We start from the raw sequence: 22,056 nt of genomic DNA on the forward strand, positions 1-22,056 counted from the left end.
AGAAACAAAAATTAAGAAAAACATGGACATATTTACCTGTATCATAACCAAATAACTTCCATCCAATTCCAATAGAAAGGCAATCAACATTATGATGGTATGTATATAAATTATCAACAAATTATCAATCAACATCTCTGAAAATAATTAAGTAGATAATGTCCAAAAAGAAAATAATAAAAATAAATGAAAAAATGATTACAACTACATTACCCGTATTGCACAACATTAAAGCCTACACCAGCAATTCCTCGAGAAACTGCATCCTAGAAAAAAAATTAGGCTAATGTATGGTTTCATGCTAAATAAGATGAGGTGTCAACATGGAATTAGATTTTATCCACAAAATTTAATATATGTAGCTTTTGTGCAGAAATTCTAGAATCATGGCCAATTGAGATATTAAGGCGTTTAAATGAATCAGATTTTTTCATATCTAAAAGCCATGCAGCAAAAGCAACTGTTATGGCTTGTGTCACTAGCTCTATGAGGTTAAGGAGCAACATCGTTGTCACACCCCCAAACCGGAGCGGCGGAAACGTTCGGGGGTGGATGACTTCATGTTAAGTATCACAACACATGCATCATAGTAATCAAAGTACAACAACCATTGCATTAATAATGTATAAGTTTTACATAAGTGTTCAAACATTGTATAATGACACCCAAAATGTAGCATAAACTGAAAAACGTAACTCTAAGCTGCTCCGTCTTCTCAAAATCCTGAGAATGTACTTGTCTATTGATTCCCTAAGAATACAAGTATTTCAAAAAAAAGAGTATCAACATTTAAGTTGGTGAGTTCATAAGTATTTATGTTTATAAGTTATTATTTGTTTCTTGAAGTATTGAGTATGTTTAATGTTCCAGAAAATCCAATATTTTCTAATATAACTGAAAAGTAGTTTTAATACCATAAAACCAAACTGTACAAGTGTTGTTCTTGTGCTATGTAATAGTGTACCTAGTTTTAGTTCACAATAAAACTATAAAAGGATTATTTTCGATAATGTTATGTTTTCCTTTGTTTTAAACTGGTATGTTGTATTTTTACCCGTGAGTGTTAACCCGGTATGTTGTATTTGTACCCCGTTAGTGCAAACCCGGTATAATGTATTTTTACCCCGTGAGTGCTAAACCGGTACGTTGTATTTGTACCCAGTTAGTGCAAACCCGGTATGATGTATTTTTACCCCGTGAGTGCTAACCCGGTACGTTGTATTTGTACCCCGTTAGTGCAAACCCGGTATGATGTATTTTTACCCCGTGAGTGCTAACCCGGTACGTTGTATTTGTACCCCGTTAGTGCAAACCCGGTATCATGTATTTTTACCCCGTGAGTGCTAACCCGATACGTTGTATTTGTACACCGTTAGTGCAAACCCGGTATGATGTATTTTTACCCCATGAGTGCTAACCCGGTACGTTGTATTTGTACCCCATTAGTGCAAACCCGGTATGATGTATTTTGTTAAACCTTGTATATCTAACTAGTGAAAATAGGGTGAGAGTTCCATAAGTTATACCTATTATAATTTATATTTGTTTTCTGTTTTGATATGAATTATTCATGAAAGTACCCCCTTTGCTCAACATGTTACAAAGGGTAATGAGTTTGATTGAAGTAACTTATATATATATATATATATATATATATATATATATATATATATATATAATTAAAAGTGAAACGACATTCAGACAAATAACTTTACCCTAAGCCCACATCCAAACAAGGAAAAGGAAATAAAGCGAATTATTAGTCCTAAGCCCTTTCAATCTTATATATATATATATATATATATATATATATATATATATATATATATATATGATTTTTGGTATAATATAAGTAAAAAGAGTTTATAAAACATTTAAAGAAGTTTAACGATATTTAAAAGAGTTTCAGTAGTTAAAGTCATTTAGAAATATTTAGTAATCATTTATTTGTAAACACAATATCCTTGTGTTAGACTTGTATTCCCTCCTAAAATAGTGAAAAATAGTAAAAACGCAGGGGTATGAACTCACCTTTTGTGAGTTTCTGGTTGAAGATACGGTGTAGTAGAGCTAAATCGACAAGTTAGAACTCGTGATAAAAACCGAATCAATAATCCTTAGAATAGTGTATGGGTGTTCTTCGTGTTCTTCGTGAAAACTAGTGTGATTTGGTGTTTTCGGTCCAATATATGAAGATTGGAAGGTGTTTTTGGGTGATAAAAAGATCAATAGATGATACTTGCAAGATCTTTAAGAAGAATCAAGTGATTTTCGTATGATGATCAAGAAATGTGAGAAGTTTCGCATGTTCTTGAGAAAAGGGAGGAGTTTTCGGTTGAAGTTGAGAGAAAAGGGTTGATTTCGGATGAATCTTGTAAGAATAAATGAAGTTTTCGGTCCATGCATATATATATATATATATATATATATATATATATATATATATATATATATATATATATATATATATATATATATATATATAGGAAGCATAAAGTGTGGCGGTTAGTGGTTCTCGGCCGAGAACACAAACCGAGGATGGGTTTTCGGTTGGGAACTCAAACCGAGGAGATAAGGTTGCTGAGTCGGTCTCGTACGTTTGCGGTCCGAGGAGTTTGCGGCCGTAAACGTGGTTTGCTGCCTTCGGTTTGCGGTCCGAGGCTAGCTGTTCCTTATTGCGAAGGTTTTCGGTCCGAGAGAAGAAAGAAGAAGAAGGCTGCGAGGGTTCTCGGTCCAAGCGAGGATCCTCGGTTTCTTGGGTTTTTCAACTTCTAAATTCTACAACACTTTTACTAAGTGTTTATATGTATCAAAAACATTAATTTAACTTTATTAAATTAATTAATCAATAAGTTTGACTTTAATTTGATATTTTTGACTTTTGTTGACTTTTACAAGATAGAAAATAACGGGTTGTCACATTATCCCCCCCCCCCTGTTAAAGGGAATTTCGTCCCGAAATTAAGACTATAGAGATACAGTAAGGCTAGTGAAAGAGATGTGGATACTTTTGTTTCATTTGATCCTCCCGCTCCCAAGTGAACTCAGGTCCTCGTTTTGCATTCCAACGAACCTTCACTATCGGGATACGGCTTTGTTTAGTTCTCTTGAATTCCCTATCTAGGATTTCTACTGGCTCTTCCATGAAGTTGAGGCTCTCGTTTATCTCGATTTCATCGAGTGGGATAACAAGAGTCTCGTCGGATAAGCACTTCTTTAGGTTTGACACGTGAAAGGTACGGTGTATGTTACTGAGTTCTTGAGGTACTTTGAGTTTGTAAGCTACTGGACCGATTCTAGCAAGAATCTCGAATGGCCCTATGTACCTTGGATTTAGTTTTCAACGCTTTCTGAAGCGTATCATGCCCTTCCAAGGTGAGACGTTCAACATGACGCGGTCACCAAACTGGAATTCCAAGGGTTTTCTCCTTTTGCCTGTGTAACTTTTCTGTCTGTCTCTGGAAGCTTTAAGTCGCTCTCGGATTTGTACTATCTTCTCAGTAGTTTCTCGAATGATCTCCGGACTAGTGAGAGTGCTGTCAGGAAGTTGACCTCTAGCCAGTTGTGTGTCACCCACTTCATCCCAGCACAAAGGTGATCTACACTTGCGACCATAGAGGGCTTCGAATGGAGCAACCTTTATGCTAGTATGGTAACTATTATTGTATAAGAACTTGGCTAGTGGTAAATGGGTATCCCATGCTTTACCAAAGTCGATCACACATGCTCTCATCATGTCTTCTAACGTTTGAATCGTTCTCTCACTCTGTCCGTCGTTTGTGGATGGTAAGTTGTACTTAAGATGGGAGAATGTGTGGGTTTGGTTTACTTGCCTACGTTTGTCTGAATCATAGCATGCTCACTCACAGACTTGGACAACTTTGCTCTGAAGTTCATGGTAGGACTCATACTTGGTTCGTCCACCATCACCTCGTGTATACAAGTCGTATATAATTTAAAATTGGAAAGACGTTCGGATGGGTGGCTCTGCCCCAAGTCCACAACCACACAAGGAATAGGAGGTAGGGCGGAATCACACATCCTAAGCCCGTAAAATCTTAATTATATACCACCCTCGCGTATACACTTAGTAGTGATAGATTAGCGGTATAGTTCCTTAGTCTCTATTCTTGAACTTGACTTGTTGTGCAAGTGGTATTCCTGGGAGATTCGTTAGGGATATTTTCGGGAATATTACGGACTTCTGGAACATTCTTGGGTTTGTTTGCTTCATGCTTCTGGTTTACGGAGTGTGTTAGAAAGACGCGGTATCCCTCGCATGAGTACTTATGAGTTTTAAAACGAGATACGATACGAAGGTTTGTGTCGAGCTTGTCGTTATGGATTGAAAGGATTTCGTTAGACAGTCGGTTAAGGCGAAGGATCTTTTCGTAGCTCCGGAAAAATTGGAATGGTAAGGACCAAGCCGATCCATGTCGAATGACGACGTTAGAACTTTTCACGGAAACGGGTGTGAAATCGATTTGGAAGGAATGATTGTTTAGAGCAATAATATATTCTATGTTTATGTCTTTAGTGTTTTCTGTTTTATCCTTGTTATTACTACCTTGAATATTTGTACTGTATTTAGCTAGTATGGGTAATGAGAGTACTTTGATAAATTACGATGAAATCTCGTAATATGATCCCTACTAATTCCCTCTATAATCGCTTAGTGTATACAAATCGTATATAGTTAAGATTAAGAGGACAGTCGACTGAGTAACTCTGCCCTAAATCCACAATCAAACAAGAATCAGGAAATAAGGTGGAATCACTGCCCTAAATCCACAATCAAACAAGAATCAGGAAATAAGGTGGAAACAATAATATATTCTATGTTTATGTCTTTAGTGTTTTCTGTTTTATCCTTGTTATTACTACCTTGAATATTTGTACTGTATTTAGCTAGTATGGGTAATGAGAGTACTTTGATAAATTGCGATGAAATCTCGTAATATGATCCCTACTAATTCCCTCTATAATCGCTTAGTGTATACAAATCGTATATAGTTAAGATTAAGAGGACAGTCGACTGAGTAACTCTGCCCTAAATCCACAATCAAACAAGAATCAGGAAATAAGGTGGAATCACTCACTCTAGGCCTGCAGAATCTTAACTATATATGATTCCAATGTTACACTAAGCCATCATAGCTCACTTGTAGGTATTCTTAGTTTTTACATGAATGATATGTTTTATTTGAACAAAAGGGCAATTTATGATTTTGATTTTTAATTGTCCAAAAACTTTTGTGAAAATTTGTTACTTACTTATTGTTAATTGAGAACGTACCAAAATCTTAGTAGGTTCCTCGTTGCTTCTTTATGTCCTGTCGTTAAACTCCTCCTTCTCCCCCATCATTCCTCTTTGTTGGACAATATCTCTTGAAATGTCCTGTTTCACCACATACATGGCATATTTGAATTATATTAGCATCGGTGGTTGATGTAATGTGTTGGACTAGGGTCCTACAGAAGCGAGCTTCTTTTTCATTCCTCGTCTTTCGACAATCTCTTTTGAAATTTCCATATTCGTCGCACCCATAACAAGCCTGACTTACTCCAACGCCGGGAACCTAGGTGATTGGTTGTGTCGATGACCTACAAAAATGAGTGGTATGCCCCTTCTTGTTGCAGTTCTTACAATGCATGATGTGGCAATTCCTTGTGTGATGGAAATTGCATTTGTTACACTTAGGAAGTGTTCCAGCATATGGGTGTTGGGTTTTGAGCATCCTAACACTCCTATGGTGTACATGCAACCCTAGAAACCTTGGATCTATGTTTTATCTATGATACATGCAAAATTGATTTTCCAAGGTTCATAACCTATCTAGCATACATGGGGAACTTTTAAACATAAAAGATAGTAAGAAATACATACCTTGTAGTAGCTTGGATTCCTTGAGAACCTTGTGAGCCTAGCACCTCAAGTGTGATGCCTCAAATGTCTCACACAACACCAAATGCACTTGGAATAACTTAGAGAGAAATGGAACACTTCTAAAATCGGCTAGCCCTCACTTGTTTCTTTTAGTTGCCGATTTTGGTGAATAACATGATGCTTATATAGTGTGTTACAATTAGGGTTACACCATGTAACCCTAATTGTCATGACATTTCATTTCCTTGACCCATGGGTTCTATAAACACCATGGAGCATCCTATGGGTTTTAGCCCAACTTGATAATCCATGGAGCATTAGCCCACTATACAAGTATGATTGATTTACACAATCAACTCATATATTTAATTAGTCTTCTTTTGATCAATTAATTAATTCCAAATCAGTTCTTGATCAATACTAATTAAATAATATTATTAATATATTAGAACTTATAATATATTAATAAACCTTAAGTGTTATTTCTCTCATTTTAGTCTATCCAAATGCATGATGCCATGCAACCCAAATGGACCATGTCGGGTCGGGTCAAGTACATACCAAATATAGTTATGGACTTAGACACTATATCCAACAATGGGTTGGCTGGTGTTGAAGTGATAGATTTTGTGGCGGCAGGGGCTGCCACAGGTTGCTGTCTTTTGGCAAGTTTTTAAGATAAATTGTGCTCCTTTTTGTTCCAGAACTTTCGTTTCTTGCTCATAGGTTTGTGGTCTCAGGTGTCCTTGACGACTAACACTCGTTGGTTTCCTTGATCGTTACCATGGTTTGAATTGTCGACTTTGTTTCCATTTTCGTTTGTGTCGTTAGCGTTGAATTGCGCCATGACAGCTGTCATGGCAGCTGTTACGGCGGCTTGGAATGTAGCGGAGTCTATATGTAGGATCGGGGCTTCATCGGTTCACTGGTTATTTCCATGTGAAGACATGATTCTGAAGCATGAAGGGAAACGAGTTCGTAAATAACTAATGTAGTTGATAGTTGTACACTATCAATTTATATAACCATACAAATTTCTCATTTTTCTGTACAGTTCTTAATGTTTTGACCGACATCCTTGTAATGTTTTTATGGTATTGAATAGAAATAGGTATTTGTAAAAGTGCTTAAGTTACCAAAATGGAATATTGGTGTCAAAACCTTAAGTTGGGTCGGGTTTTATATGTTTTGAAATGGCGTATCTCATTTGATTTATTGTTTCTAGTAAGGAAGAAAGAGGCGATAAGCCTAACACATATTGTGAGTAGTGTAGTATGTCACTTCGAATAAAGGGTCCTGTCAATTTTATTGGTATATCAGTTACATAGAGTTCGGAAAATTTGGCCTTGTAAGAGGTCTACAATATACCAACTTAAATGGAAAAGTTGACATCATATAGACCTATCGAGAAATGAAATTTCTAGGTCGTACTATAAACGTGAAGACATCACTAGTGTATATACGTAGACTTAATCTATATCCAAAAGAGTGAGTAGAGTATGCTCTACTCGCGAGGAGTGTTGTTTGGTTTCCTACTAGTTTCAGTCCTGAATTTATCCAACTGACATTCTGTTTCAAACATGCGCCTTTCCAATGATACTTGGCGTTCCCGAAGTTCTCTAACTTCAGTTCGGCTTGCAGCCAGTTCACTTCGCAAGGCTTCAGTGAGATTCCTGGTTGTTCCATGGTTTTCAATCACGTGGTGAAGGCGAACTGTGTTGATTCTAGTGGCAGCATCAACCTGCATGACTCGGTCGATGGCAGCTCTTCCTTGTTCATCGTTACACGCAACACGACGAACTAACATTGGAAGGGCTCTGTCTGCTGAGCCCCCTTCGTCAAGGTCGTAGAAGCATCGGTTTCCATTGTAAGGATGGTCCTGACTCTGCTCATGACTCCATTTATCTAAGTTCACGACCCACTGTAGTGTCGGGCCATGGAAATTCTATTGAGGATTGGGATTTTGGGCAACTTGAGGTGGGTTATAAGCTTCTGATTCTGAGTCAGAATCTTCTAGAAAATCTTCTTCGAAGTCTTCTTCTATTGGGACCACAGGGTCATCCTCTGGTTCGGCTTCAATCCAACCACCGTTTCCTTGATTGGGAAAGTACGGGTCTCCCGGTAGATGAAATCCAACCATGTTATCTATACGAGAAATAGGGATGTAAGAGACATCTAATAGACTTATTAAAGACAAGTAAATAATTTCAAGTTCCCATATAAGAAACTTATAGTTAATCGATTAATGTATTCTGTATGGTATGACTCATACTGGGTCCTTCTATAACCACAAAGTGTATACCAATTAGATATAACTCGGGTTGAATAGACCTTCGAATAAATGATCCTACTCTACATCCATATCCAAACAAGGAAAAGGAAGTAAAGCTAAGCCACACATTCTAAGTCTATAAAACCTTAATTATATATAACCGTAATATATACACTTAGTACTTATAGATTTACCATTAAGGGTCCTTTGTTTTCACATAGTTGGTTCTTAGTATTATAGTGCCTAAAATACTCCTATAGTATTTTAAATTTTATGTTCTGTTCTAGAGTTCTTTTGTATATGAGAGTTGGTAAGTTTTAGACTTGTCGCAACACTACCATTACTCCCAAACACATGTTGGTCGTATTTCAAATAAATATAGTTGATCAAGCTATATTTATCCCAGATATGATTACATAATTGTCCAGGTTTGAGAGAACAAATAGATCTGATGCGCAGGGACAAGGTTTGAAAACTCAAACCTTGAGTGAATGCTTAAGATCAATATATGTTTGCTAATAAATGTTCTAGTCAAGCCTGGATAGACCAGTCAAGTCTGAGTTAATATGTTCAACAAATGATCAAGTCATAAATGAAGAATTAGAATAAAAGATCAAAGTAAAGTTAATAAATGAAGAACAAGAAGAATGTTTGAAAGTGAATTGAAGTAACTTAGTAAATGCCAAAAATAAGTGAAAGATCCATCTCTTAACATTGCATTGAAAGCTCCTTTAAATAGGAGTGTGTGAAGCATGGTACAAACCAATAAACATACATAGGACCGGATAAAAGGAATATTTCTTACATGTTGATTGTCCAAGTTGACAAACATACTAAGTCCTATGAAATGTCTAATCATGCAAAGAGACAAAAGTAATTAATACACAAAGAGACAAAAAACAATGACTCCGGATCAACACACATTCCGGACATAACATCCATTCCGGAATGTCTTCACTTCTAAACTTCTCATCTTCTACTCTCCAAGTCCGGACAGATTCCGGACTACTCTTCACTTCAGAACACTAGTTGACTTCGGAATTGACGTTTGGACTTATGATTGCTAGAGGTTCACTTTCAGGTTCCAACAATCCCCCCCTAAGTGAACTTAGCAATCAGCTTAGATGGATTCTTCCTTGATGAAGGTGTAGTCTCTGAACAACCATTCTCTGACTTCAATGTACCAGGTCAGTTGACTTACAAACTTTGCTTTCACCTGTTCTGGAGCTTTCGACTTTGATGCACGAGAAATGAACTTCCGAAGGGCTTCGGTAGGAACTAGGTGTTTGTCAAGGACTCGGAAAAAGTCCTTGTTTGTCTTCCTGGTTGTGTAGACAAACCCTAGAACCGGGTCATCGATTGGACCATCTGCAAGCAATTCAGCTTCGGAAAGAACAAAGTTGATTTTCGCAACAAAGTTTTCAGTTCCGTATAAGTGGGCCAGCTCATAGTCGCATCTGCAAAACTCCGCAACATAGTCCTTAAGGAAACTCAGAGCAGCATGGTAAGCACCCATGCTGATCTAATTGTTTTGAATTCCTCGAAAGTGAGCAGCCAATGTAAGAATGTCATTCGGATTCATCGAAGGGAAATCAGCGTTAGTGATGGTCCGATGAGTTGGTTTGTTCCGGAAGATGTGGAATCGAAATAATGGGTAGTTGAGTTCGAACTTCACTAAGATTTTTCTTCTAAATCCATGGACTTTGGTAATTCTTCTCCTCGTCCACACTTCCTTAAGAGGTTGTGCATTCTTGGAGTAGAAGGTTTCAAGTCTTTCATGCTCAGTCCGGAGGATCACTTCCGGATCGTCATCGGGGTGAAGATGAGCGAATTTGATGTAGTATTTGTTGTATGGAGAGAGAGGAAGATTGAGCTGTTTGGATTCATTTGTCGGAACATCGTAATACATGAAAGGAATGATTTCATGATCACGGAGAATGCCTTCACGGCATAGAGGAGATATTCCACGCATCGGGTCAGGATTATCCTTGAGAGCTTGGATCTGGGTGCTATCCTCTAATGCCTTGTTAATTTCCTCCTTAGACCATCCTTGTTTTTGCTTTAGAGGAGGTCCGGAGTGGAAGGCTTGTTGTTCGGCTGTCATAGGCGTTTTGCCTTTTTCTTTCTTTAATGAAGACATGATGAACTGCATGTTCTCATCAACAACGAATTCCGGAGTAGGGTTCGGAAGAGGTTCTTCCGGAATGTCATCAGGGATCCGGAGTGGAAAACCCTGGTCTATAGAGGCAATCTTTGGAGCCGGAATAGGAGGAAGCATTGACGGAGTGGCTCGGAAAGCTTGGAATGTGAAGAGTGATTTCGCTTTGGCCATTTGAATAGCCCTTTGGAGAACTTCAGGCAAAGAGGATGGCCAAGAGACTGTGAACCATATTCTCTTTTATTCCTCTGTCATCACCTTTGGAAAGAGCTTGTTTGGAGCTTCGAGACCAAGAACTCCATTTGTAACATACTTTTCTTCATCGCTATCTTCATCATCATCAGAGTTGTTTCCTAGAAGTCCAGAAACAACATGGACTTCATCATCGGAATTAAGATCTTCATCTTGGAGTTGAAAAACTGAGGCAGGCTTCCATGGTTGACTTGGACCTTCTCCCCCTCTTGCATCGGTGGCTTTTGAAACCGGTGCAAGCAGCAATGAGTCCTTCATATCATCAAACTTGGTGAACACTTTTTGAAGGCATGTGTTGAGTTGACGAGTAAGCACATCATATGCTTCGGAAGTGGGTGTTTGAGCAGCGAGATGATCGAACAGATGTCCAAGAACGGCTAACATCTCATCAAACTTTCGATTCAGAACGTCAAAAATGTTCCAAGTAGATCGAAGGAGTTTGATGAGGACTTGTTGAATTATGAGATTCATCTCATCATTCTTCTTGATTTCCTTCTCTAGTCTCTGAATCTGCTTCTCATGACGAACATGGGTTTGCTTGATAAGATCATTGGTAGCAGAAACCAAGTCATCATAGACCTTGAGCATTGTGGTGATCGTATCAAGGTAGTGATCAACCGAGGCATCATACTTAGCTTCAACTTCTTCTATGGAGTGCTTGAGCCGGAGTGAGATTAGTTGATCTAACTGAGCTTCTCTTTCAGCAGTTGAAGGTCCGGACTGATTGGACAATGACTGAATGATGGCATCGAGCTTGGAATCCAGTTCGGAAACCTTTTGATCCATTTTGGTGTTGAGCTCTGTTACGGAAGTTTCGATTGAGGAGACTTGCTTCATGGTATCAGACACATTTGTTTGAATCTTAAGGATAGCAAACGGATCGATATAATCACCAGCTGAGGATCCGGTGTCGGAATTTGAATGTAGAGGCTTTTCTTTGTGAGGTGTGGGATTTGTAGAAGGACCGGGATGAGTTGCAGCATCATCATGAAGATTATGTGTTGATTCGGATTCATGCTGAGTAGAGGAGGAGGATCCGAAATCAAATGCTGACTTTGATGAAGATGGCTTCAAGTGAAGTTGAACTGAGGAAACCATGTTGGCATCAGCAACATGTGCATCATCGGTGGTCAACAGGACTTCTTCAGAAATCTCATCATCCGAAGCTGGAGGATTGGAAGCTTGAGGAGGAGGCTTTGGAGTTTCTCCGGATGTGAACTCCAGATCAACTAACTCATCAGTAGGAGAGACATAGGGCAAGTTGCTTTGCATGGCTCTCTTCTTCATGGAAATAAGGGTTGATTCCACTTGCGATATGGTGAACTCCGGATGCCGAGTGTGTGCCCTGTTGTGACAACCCGAAACTTTTATCCTGTGCAATTGATCCGTATATCAATATTAAACTCGATTTTATCATCTTTTAACACCGTTTAAGAGTTAGTTTAAGTGTTCTAAGCTTGAGTACAGTCGGGAATGAGACTAGAAATGAGTCAACAAGTCGTATAGAGACAAAACCGGGCCTTACACTCTCCTGAGATGTGTGTACGGCCGCACACATGGGTGTGCGGCCGCACACCCACCCTCCAGCCGCACACTCCCCCTTATATAAGGAGACCCCCTTCACTCATTTCTTTCCTTTGGATGCACTCTACTTTCTCTCACTACTTTCACTCTCTAAAAACTTCATCCAAGAACACTCTAAAGGCCTAAAAAACGTGAACTACTTCATCATTCAGCTTGTTATATTGGTAAGACACCTGAATCTAAGCCTAAAACTCATAGTGTTCTTCATGTTCTTCATCCTTTGAAGGTGTACGGCCGCACACCTTCATAAGGTGGCCGCACACACCTTAAAGCTCTCCAAAGTGAAGAGTTTGGCCTTCATTCACTAGTAGGACTTGGTATTAGCCCTCAAAGAAGCAACACACGGTAGCAGTTCACGCTGCTACTACCCCTGTCGCTACTCCTGCAACTCAAGCACCTACCAGTAGGTATACTGGTACCCTCCCTTGGTGCAATAAGTGCAGTTATCATCACCGCATCCCTGGTCCATGTCGTGAGATGCTCTGCAACAACTGTGGTAAAAAGGGCCACCTGGCTCGAGACTGCAGAAACCCAGTCCAACCAACCGATCAGGCCACTGGAGCAGGTGTTGGTCAAGCCTGTTACGGCTGTGGGGAAGTCGGGCATTACAAGAGGAACTACCCCAAAGCAGCAACAACTGGCAACACCGGGAGAGTACTAACTATGGGGCAAGAGGAAGCCGTGGCTGACCCTACCATTGTGACGGGTACGTTCCTCCTCGATAACTCTTATGCATGCATTCTTTTCGATTCTGGTGCTGAAAGAAGTTTTGTTAGTCATGCATTTAAGCATTTTCTTAAACATAAATCCCAACCATTAACCGAAACGTTTACCGTCGAAATGGCTAATGGTGAGAAGGAGAGCACTAATGACATATTCGTGGGTTGTACCCTTACCCTGAACGACCATTCATTCCCCATCGATCTTATGCCAGTCTCTATAAAAAGCTTTGATGTCATCATTGGCATGGATTGGTTGAGCCCCAATCGTGCTGATATCCTTTGTTTCGAAAAAGCCATCCGTCTCAACCTCTCCTCTGATGAAACCCTCGTAATTTATGGCGATAAACTTAGCACAAACCTTCGCATCATCTCGTGCATCAAAGCTCAAAAACTTATACGAAAGGAATGTCATGCATTCCTAGCCCATGTTGTTAACGAAAAACAGGAAGTTAAAGACCTTGAGAGCATTCCTGAAGTCTGCAACTTTCCTGATGTCGTTCCCGAAGAGCTTCCGGGAATCCCTCCTGAACGCCAAGTCGAGTTTCGTATCGACTTAGTCCCCGGAGCTACTCCCGTAGCTAAATCTCCATATCGCCTAGCACCAATAGAAATGCAGGAGCTATCTAGTCAGCTCAATGAGCTGCTCAGCAAAGGATTCATCAGACCGAGTTCCTCACCCTGGGGAGCCCCGATCTTGTTCGTGAAAAAGAAGGATGGATCCTTTCGAATGTGTATCGATTATAGGGAGCTGAACAAGCTCACTGTCAAAAACCGTTACCCTCTTCCTCGAATCGATGATCTCTTCGACCAACTTCAAGGAGCCAGCTACTTCTCGAAAATAGATTTAAGATCAGGGTACCATCAGCTACGAGTCCATGAGGGTGATGTTCCTAAAACAACATTTCAGACTCGATATGGTCACTACGAGTTCGTAGTTATGCCCTTCGGTCTAACCAACGCACCGACAGTGTTCATGGACCTGATGAACCGGGTGTGCCGTCCTTTCCTGGACAAGTTCGTCATCGTATTCGTCGACGATATACTTGTCTACTCCAGAAGCGAGGAAGATCACAAACAGCACTTGAGATTGGTGCTGAAAACTCTAAGGGCGGAGAAGCTTTACACGAAATTCTCCAAGTGTGAATTCTGGATTTGAAAAGTAACCTTCCTAGGTCACGTGGGCATACACGTGGACCCCTCCAAAATCAAAGCGATAGAGAACTGGTCAGCACCGAAGACGCCCACGGAAATCCGTCAATTCTTGGGTCTCGCTGGCTACTATCGTAGATTTATCCAGAATTTATCCAGAATTGCCAAACCCTTAACCACTCTAACTCAGAAAGGCGTACCCTTTTGTTGGAGTGAAAAGCAAGACACTGCGTTCCAAACGTTGAAGCGGGCCCTATGCAGCGCACCTATCTTGTCTCTGCTCGAAGGGACGGAGGACTTCGTTGTCTACTGTGATGCATCCAATCAGGGCCTAGGCTGTGTGCTCATGCAACGGGGAAAAGTCATTGCTTATGCCTCAAAACAGCTGAAAGCACACGAAGTCAACTACACAACACACGACCTGGAATTGGGAGCAGTGGTCTTCGCATTGAAGATATGGAGACATTATCTCTACGAAACCAAGTGCACTATCTTCACTGACCATAAAAGCCTGCAGCACATCTTCGACCAGAAGGAGCTGAACATGAGACAACGGCGATGGATTGAGCTACTCAGCGATTACGAGTGCAAAATACGCTACCATCCCGGCAAGGCCAATGTGGTAGCAGATGCCCTCAGCCGGAAGGAGTACTCAGGTCGTAGAGTGAAGGCACTAACCATGACTATCCATTCCCATTTATCCGCGCAAATCAAGGAGGCTCAGCTGGAAGCCTTAAAACCAGATAACATGTCGGGTGAAGCCTTGAGAGGAATGGAAAAGAACCTAGAGATCAAGGGAGACGGAGTCTATTATTTCATGGACCGGATCTGGACCCCAAAGTTCGGTGGTTACAGAGAGGTTGTAATGAACGAAGCTCACAAGACCAGATACTCCGTTCACCCAGGTTCGGACAAGATGTACCTCGATCTCAAGAGACTGTATTGGTGGCCGAACATGAAAGCAGAGATCGCTACCTTCGTGGGCAAGTGCCTGACTTGCGCCAAGGTGAAGGTCGAATATCAGAAACCCTCAGGTCTACTCCAACAACCAGAAATGCCCGAATGGAAGTGGGAGAGGATCACTATGGATTTCATCACCAAATTACCCAAGTCTCCGAGTGGGCACGACGCCATCTGGGTAATAGTTGACCGACTAACTAAATCCGCTCACTTCCTACCAATCAAGGAAAATTTCAAAATGGAGAGACTCACATGAATCTACATCCAAGAGATAGTTCGACTACACGGTGTACCTGTATCCATTATCTCTGATCGAGATAGCAGGTTCACTTCGAGGTTCTGGCAGTCACTACAGAAGGCTCTTGGAACTAAGCTGGATATGAGCACAACTTACCACCCTCAGACTGATGGACAGAGTGAGAGAACCATTCAGACTTTGGAAGACATGTTGAGAGCATGTGTCATCGATTTCGGTAAGTCATGGGACATCCATTTGCCCTTGGTTGAGTTTTCCTACAACAACAGTTATCATACCAGCATAAGGCTGCGCCTTTCGAAGCCCTCTATGGTCGCAAGTGCAGATCCCCTCAGTGCTGGGCTGAGGTGGGCGACACGCAACTAGCCAAGGGACAAGTCCCTGACAGCACTCTCACTGGTCTAGAAATCATCCGTGAAACGACAGAAAAGATCGTACAAATCCGAGAACGACTTAAAGCCTCGCGAGATAGACAAAAGAGCTACGCCGATAAACGACGAAAACCCTTGGAGTTCCAGGTTGGAGACCGTGTTCTGTTGAAGGTCTCGCCCTGGAAAGGCATGATACGCTTCGGAAAGTGTGGAAAGCTAAACCCGAGATACATAGGACCCTTCGAGATCCTCGCTAGGATCGGTCCCGTAGCCTACAAACTTCGTTTACCGCAAGAACTCGGCAACATTCATCCTGTATTTCACGTTTCGAATCTTAAGAAATGCGTATCCGACGAAACCTTTACGATTCCTCTCGACGAGATTGAAATCAATGAGAATCTGAACTTCGTAGAAGAACCAGTCGAAATCATGGATAGAGAGATCAAACGAATGAAACAAAGTCGCATCCCGATAGTGAAGGTTCGCTGGAATGCCAAGCGGGGACCTGAATTCACTTGGGAACGCAAAGATCAGATGAAACAGAAGTATTCACATCTCTTTTCTAATCCATGATTTGTATTCTATATTCGAATTTCGGGACGAAATTCCCTCTAACGGGGGAATGATGTGACAACCCGAAACTTTTATCCTGTGCAATTGATCCGTATATCAATATTAAACTCGATTTTATCATCTTTTAACACCGTTTAAGAGTTAGTTTAAGTGTTCTAAGCTTGAGTACAGTCGGGAATGAGACTAGAAATGAGTCAACAAGTCGTATAGAGACAAAACCGGGCCTTACACCCTCCTGAGAGGTGTGTACGGCCGCACACATGGGTGTGCGGCCGCACACCCACCCTCCAGCCGCACACCCCCCTTATATATATAAGGAGACCCCCTTCACTCATTTCTTTCCTTTGGCTGCACTCTACTTTCTCTCACTACTTTCTCTCTCTAAAAACTTCATCCAAGAACACTCTAAAGGCCTCAAAAACGTGAACTACTTCATCATTCAGCTTGTTATATTGGTAAGACACCTGAATCTAAGCCTAAAACTCATAGTGTTCTTCGTGTTCTTCATCCTTTGAAGGTGTACGGCCGCACACCTTCATAAGGTGGCCGCACACACCTTAAAGCTCTCCAAAGTGAAGAGTTTGGCCTTCATTCACTAGTAGGACTTGGTATTAGCACAAGAACACCTCAAAATCGACATTTCGGGCACAAATGAGGAGTGTACAGCCGCACACTCCTGTGTACGGCCGCACACACCCTCTGTACGGCCGCACACTCCTGTGTGCAACCGCACACACAGCCTGGCCGCACACTTACTCAAATGGCCGTACACCTCCCTTATTTGATCATATAGGGTCCCGACAAGCATTTCCAAGTCCTTAGGGTGATTTCCCGTCATGTTTAGTCATGAAATGCCCTAATTCTAACACACATATGTGTTATCACATGGTAATAGGATCCACTTGCGTACGAAACATCGGTTGACACTCAACACTCGTAACCAATTGTGCTTTCGGATCCTACGATAAACAGTGAGTTCATATCCCTACGCTTTTTCTGAGTTTTTAATGTTTTCAAGGGGGGGGGGGGGGGATACAAGCAAAAGTACAAGGAAACTTGTGCTCAAATTATCTCATTTTGCATAGAATGATTTTATGTTCAGTATGCTTTTAACTCAGAAAACCGTTTTACCAATCGATTAAGAAATCAACTCGTAGAAACAGTTTTCAGATCTAAAGCAAGAAACTTGTGAATCTTGTTATAATATGTATTATCTTATAAAGGATTCATGTAAATCATAAACAGGATTTTCGTACTATTACTTGTAAATTTGTTAGGCTAAGTTTGAGACATGTCCTTGGTAACACTCCATCGGATTCGTGAGTGGAGGACTACGACTTATAACCAGAATCTCTTGGAGGGAGGCGTGGCTATTGTGTATAGATCTATATGGGACTGACTATCCCGCACCCTCCCTGCTAGCTACAGCGGAACCGTTAGGTTCAGGGGTGACAAAGTCATAAAAGATATTGGCCCCCGTTTCGTGCCTTATCCAGTCTAAGTACGGTTATGGCACTCACAACTTAGGTAACGAGAATTTACTTTTGTAATAATGAAACGAGTGAACTAACCTCAAAGTAATAACCGATTTGAATACTAGAGGGCATTAGTAATGCCCTTAGGATCTATTTCACTACCTATTTTATAAGTTTTATTTATGTAATAAGGCTAATACATCTCACAGCGAGTAACCAGGGTTTTTCAAGGAAACTACATCTATTGATACAAGTATGGTAGATATCAGAATCGAAAATCAACTATCAACTTTTAAGGAAAATATAGGATTTTCCTGGGATAACTTAACCTTTCATAAACAGGCCGTTTATCGTATAACTAATGGATAATCAAACCTCTTTCATAAGAAAATATAGGATTTTCTTGGGAAACAACTTTTCAAAGAATCAAAGAAACATTTCTTTCACTAGAATTAAACGTTTATGAACTCACCGGCTTTATGCTGATATTTTTAAAACTGCTTGTATTCTCAGGGCATCAATAGACGGGTACTCTTGCCAACTTTTGGAGAAGACGGAACATTCTGAAGTCACGTCTTTTACTTTTGCTATGTACAAATCATGTTTCTGAACAATGTAATTATTCATATTATAATGTAATGGTTGTGTTTACTTCTCTTACTATGATACAACTATTGTGATACTACGCATGACGTCCTCCGCCCCGGAACGTTTCCGCCATCGGTTTCGGGGTGTGACACATGTTCACATAATCTTCCCACAACAGATCGTTAACTCCTGGTCGTCCTGTACCCTTTCCGGGTATCAGACCAGTTGTAGCATCGGAGGTAGGAGGGACAACTCCAACCTCGGAATGCTTGGGGTTCGGAACATGGGTTCCGGAGTGTGTGCGTGTAGAAACAAGAGGGATATCAAAAGTGACACATGGGTGTGTTCCAGGGGGGCCAAGGAACTATGATCAACACAGGCATCACCTTTTTGAGAAGGCGAGGGTGGATTATGTGGAGACTCCCCGTGTGTGTGTGCTTGTGATTTTGAAACACTGAGGGGTACCTCAGATGAGTGGGCAGGAGGGGTATTCGGACGGCCAGAGTCAGCCAGAATGTCATGAACATCTTCCTGTGGAGAGGAAGAGCCGACTTTGGTTCTCTTTTGTGGCTTTGACTTAAAAGGAGAAATTTTCCGCTTGGCAGACTTCTTGGTCTTCCTTGGTCCGGATTATGTTGGCTTGGCCACTTCCAGAATGGGCTCAGTGGAGACTTAGGTAGACTGTGTTGGGTCGAACACAGTCGAAATCTCCAAATGTTTTTGTAAATGAACAGAATCTGAAGGGATGATGTCCAACATATGTTGAGGTAACCTCCGGACAGGACCAAAAGAAGATTGGTCCGGAATTCTATATGATTTAACAGCCTTGAAAGAAATGCATCCCTCCGGAGGAATCGCTGAAAAAGGAAGAGGTTCGGAAAGCTCCTTGAAGGGTTGTTGAATAGTTAGAGCCCAGAACCTAGGGCTTGAAATCTCATTCTCCTTTCTCTTGATGGCAAACTTTCAGAAGTCTTGCCATAGCACTTCTGGAAGGTCAACAACATTGTCGCGTCCGGAATAGATGTTGTATACCACATACAGCCAGTCCTTGCTCAGAGTATCCGTACCGCCGTGCTTTCCGGATAGTCCTCGAATGATAAGATGCATCAGCACGGTCCGGAGTCCTGAAACGGTTGATTTCTTGAAGTCCTTTGCCTTGTAGTCCTGGTTGTACCCAATGTGATTCAAGAACAATTGGAACTCTTCTGCAGTTGGTTCTTGAACTTTGAAACCCCTGGGGTTTTCTTTTACACCGATCGCTTTAAGGAATGTGGATTTGTAGATGGGTACTATTCTGTCGCCAATGATTTTAGTTTCCAACACACCGTCTTCGTTTGTGATTCTTGTGAAGGCTCTGTGAAGATGATGAAGTGGAAGAGGTGGTTCAGGGACTTTAGTGAGAGGGATGGAGATTGGATGGTTTGCTATGAAATCGATCATGACTCTGATGGATTCATCGTAATCCATAGGGTTTAGTGAAAACACCTGGGTTGTATCCCAAAGAAAAGGTTCAGGCGATGTCGATGATGATGATCCCTTGGAGGGTTTCTTCTTGGCAATCGATTTCTTGGGAGTGGAGGCGGTTGGAGCATTTTTCGGTGAAGAAGATTGGGAAGCCATTGTTGCAAACGGATGAATGCTTGAAGAACACGATGAACACAGAGAGAATTTGAAGTTTTGGAGGGTTTGAGCGCGTAAAGAGGAAAAAGGGGGGTTGTGATGGGTATATATAGGTAAGGGAAACGGGTCGGGTTAAGGATGGTAATGATGAGGGTCTGAATTTGAATCGGGTTGCATTAAATGAAAAACGACTTTTGGGGGTTGAGTTGACATGGGAAGGGAAAGGTAGGGTTGTTTGAAGCTTGAAATAGAAAACCCAGACTGCGATTAGATGGTTGCTTTTGGAGACGTGCAGTCGTGGCACGAAAATCAAGGAAGATTGAATAAGGATCCTCGCAAAGTAACCGTTGCAACAAAAAACATTTCGCCTTATAAACCTTTGGTATTCTGGATGAGCGATTCCGAACAGGGTAAGATCCGGGGGATAAAGAGTTGAGCTCCGGAATGGTCTTTTGTAAAAAATGGTCCGGAATAGGAATTAATTTGGAGAGAGTTTAAGTTTCCAAAAAAAAATTCAATTCCGGAGTCAAAAAAATTGATTGCGGTTCCGAAAAAAAAAGTTTATGATTCCAGAGCAAAATTCCGAAATAATGATTTTAAAGAGTTTCCGGAAGGGATTTGAAGAAGTTTTCGGAAAATGATTTGTAAGACATTCCGGAATAAGATTTGAGAAAACTTCCGAAGTGAATTTTGAAAGTTCCGAAGTGTAGAATGCAATACCTTTCTGGAGTGGAATTCCGGGATGCCATTATGAAGTATATTCCGAGATGCAAAATGTGATCGAGATGAATATGTGGACTTAGAACAACAAATGATTAGAATGAATTGTACAGCTTAAACTCAGGTGATGGTCAAAAATAAAGACAAGTAAAATGATCCTATGTATTTCGAGGGAGAATAGTTCCGAGATGAAAAATTCTTTTGAGATCGGAACCAATTTTCTTCCGAATACTTCTATATAAGAGAACATGTCTCTTGAAAGAACTGAGGATCTGGCATCATCATGCCCATCTTGTTCAGAAAACTATTGAACTTGGTTTCGTCTAATGCCTTAGTAAAGACATCAGCAATCTCATCGTCATATGGAACAAAAATGAGTTCAATGTTACCATTTAAAACATGATCTTTTATAAAATGGTACCTTATATCAATGTGCTTAGTCATGGAGTGCTGAATTGGATTGTGTGAAATCGCAATGACACTTTGAGAATCACAACAGATAGGAATGCGTTGAAAGCGGTAACCATAATCCAAAAGTTGAGATTTCATCCATAGAACCTGAGATGTACAGCTGGCAGCAGCAATGTATTCGGCTTCGGCTTTAGAGAGTGCAATGCAGTTCTGTTTCTTGGATGACCGACTAACCAAACGACCACCTAAGAATTGGCAGCCACCTGATGTGCTTTTTCTATCAAGTTGAAGACCACCATAGTTTGAATCTGAATATGCTTGAAGTAGGAAGCTCTCGTTTGCTGGGTACCAGATTCCGAGATTCTTTGTACCTTTGAGGTATCGGAAAATTTGTTTCACAGCCAAGAGATGAGACATATTTGGGTTGACTTGAAATCTGGCACACAAACATGTGGAAAACATGATATCCGGACGACTTGCTGTGAGATAAAGCAGAGATCCGATCATTCCTCAGTACTTTTTTCATCAACTGATACACCCGAAGGGTCGGCAAAGATCTTGTGTCCGAAGCCCATTGGTACCTTGGCTGAGGCACAGGTGTCCATTGAGTATTTCTTGAGGAGTTCTGAAATGTAATTCTCTTGGTGAATGAAGATTCCTCTGTTAGTCTGTTTGACTTGGAGACCAAGAAAGAAGCTTAATTCGCGATTCATGCTCATTTGGAATCGACTGATCATTAGTTTAGCAAAGTTAGCAACCATAGATGAATCCGTAGATCCAAAAATGATGTCATCCACATAGATTTGAACCAGCATGAGATGCTTTCCATTTGATCTTTGGAACAGGGTAGGATCTAGAATTCCTCTTTAGAAACCGGAGCGCTTGAGAAAGTCAGTGAGGGTCTCATACCATGCGCGAGGAGCCTGCTTGAGGCCGTAGACTGCCTTCCGGAGTTTGTAACAGTAGTTTGGAAATGAGAGATTAACAAAACTGGGGGTCTGTTGAAGATATACTTCAGTGTCAAGTTCACCATTAAGAAAAGCACTCTTAACATCCAT

This window comes from Lactuca virosa, chromosome 8, assembly GCF_052849685.1.
Source record: "Lactuca virosa cultivar CGN04683 chromosome 8, Lactuca_virosa_CGN04683_v6, whole genome shotgun sequence".
NCBI lineage: Eukaryota > Viridiplantae > Streptophyta > Magnoliopsida > Asterales > Asteraceae > Lactuca > Lactuca virosa.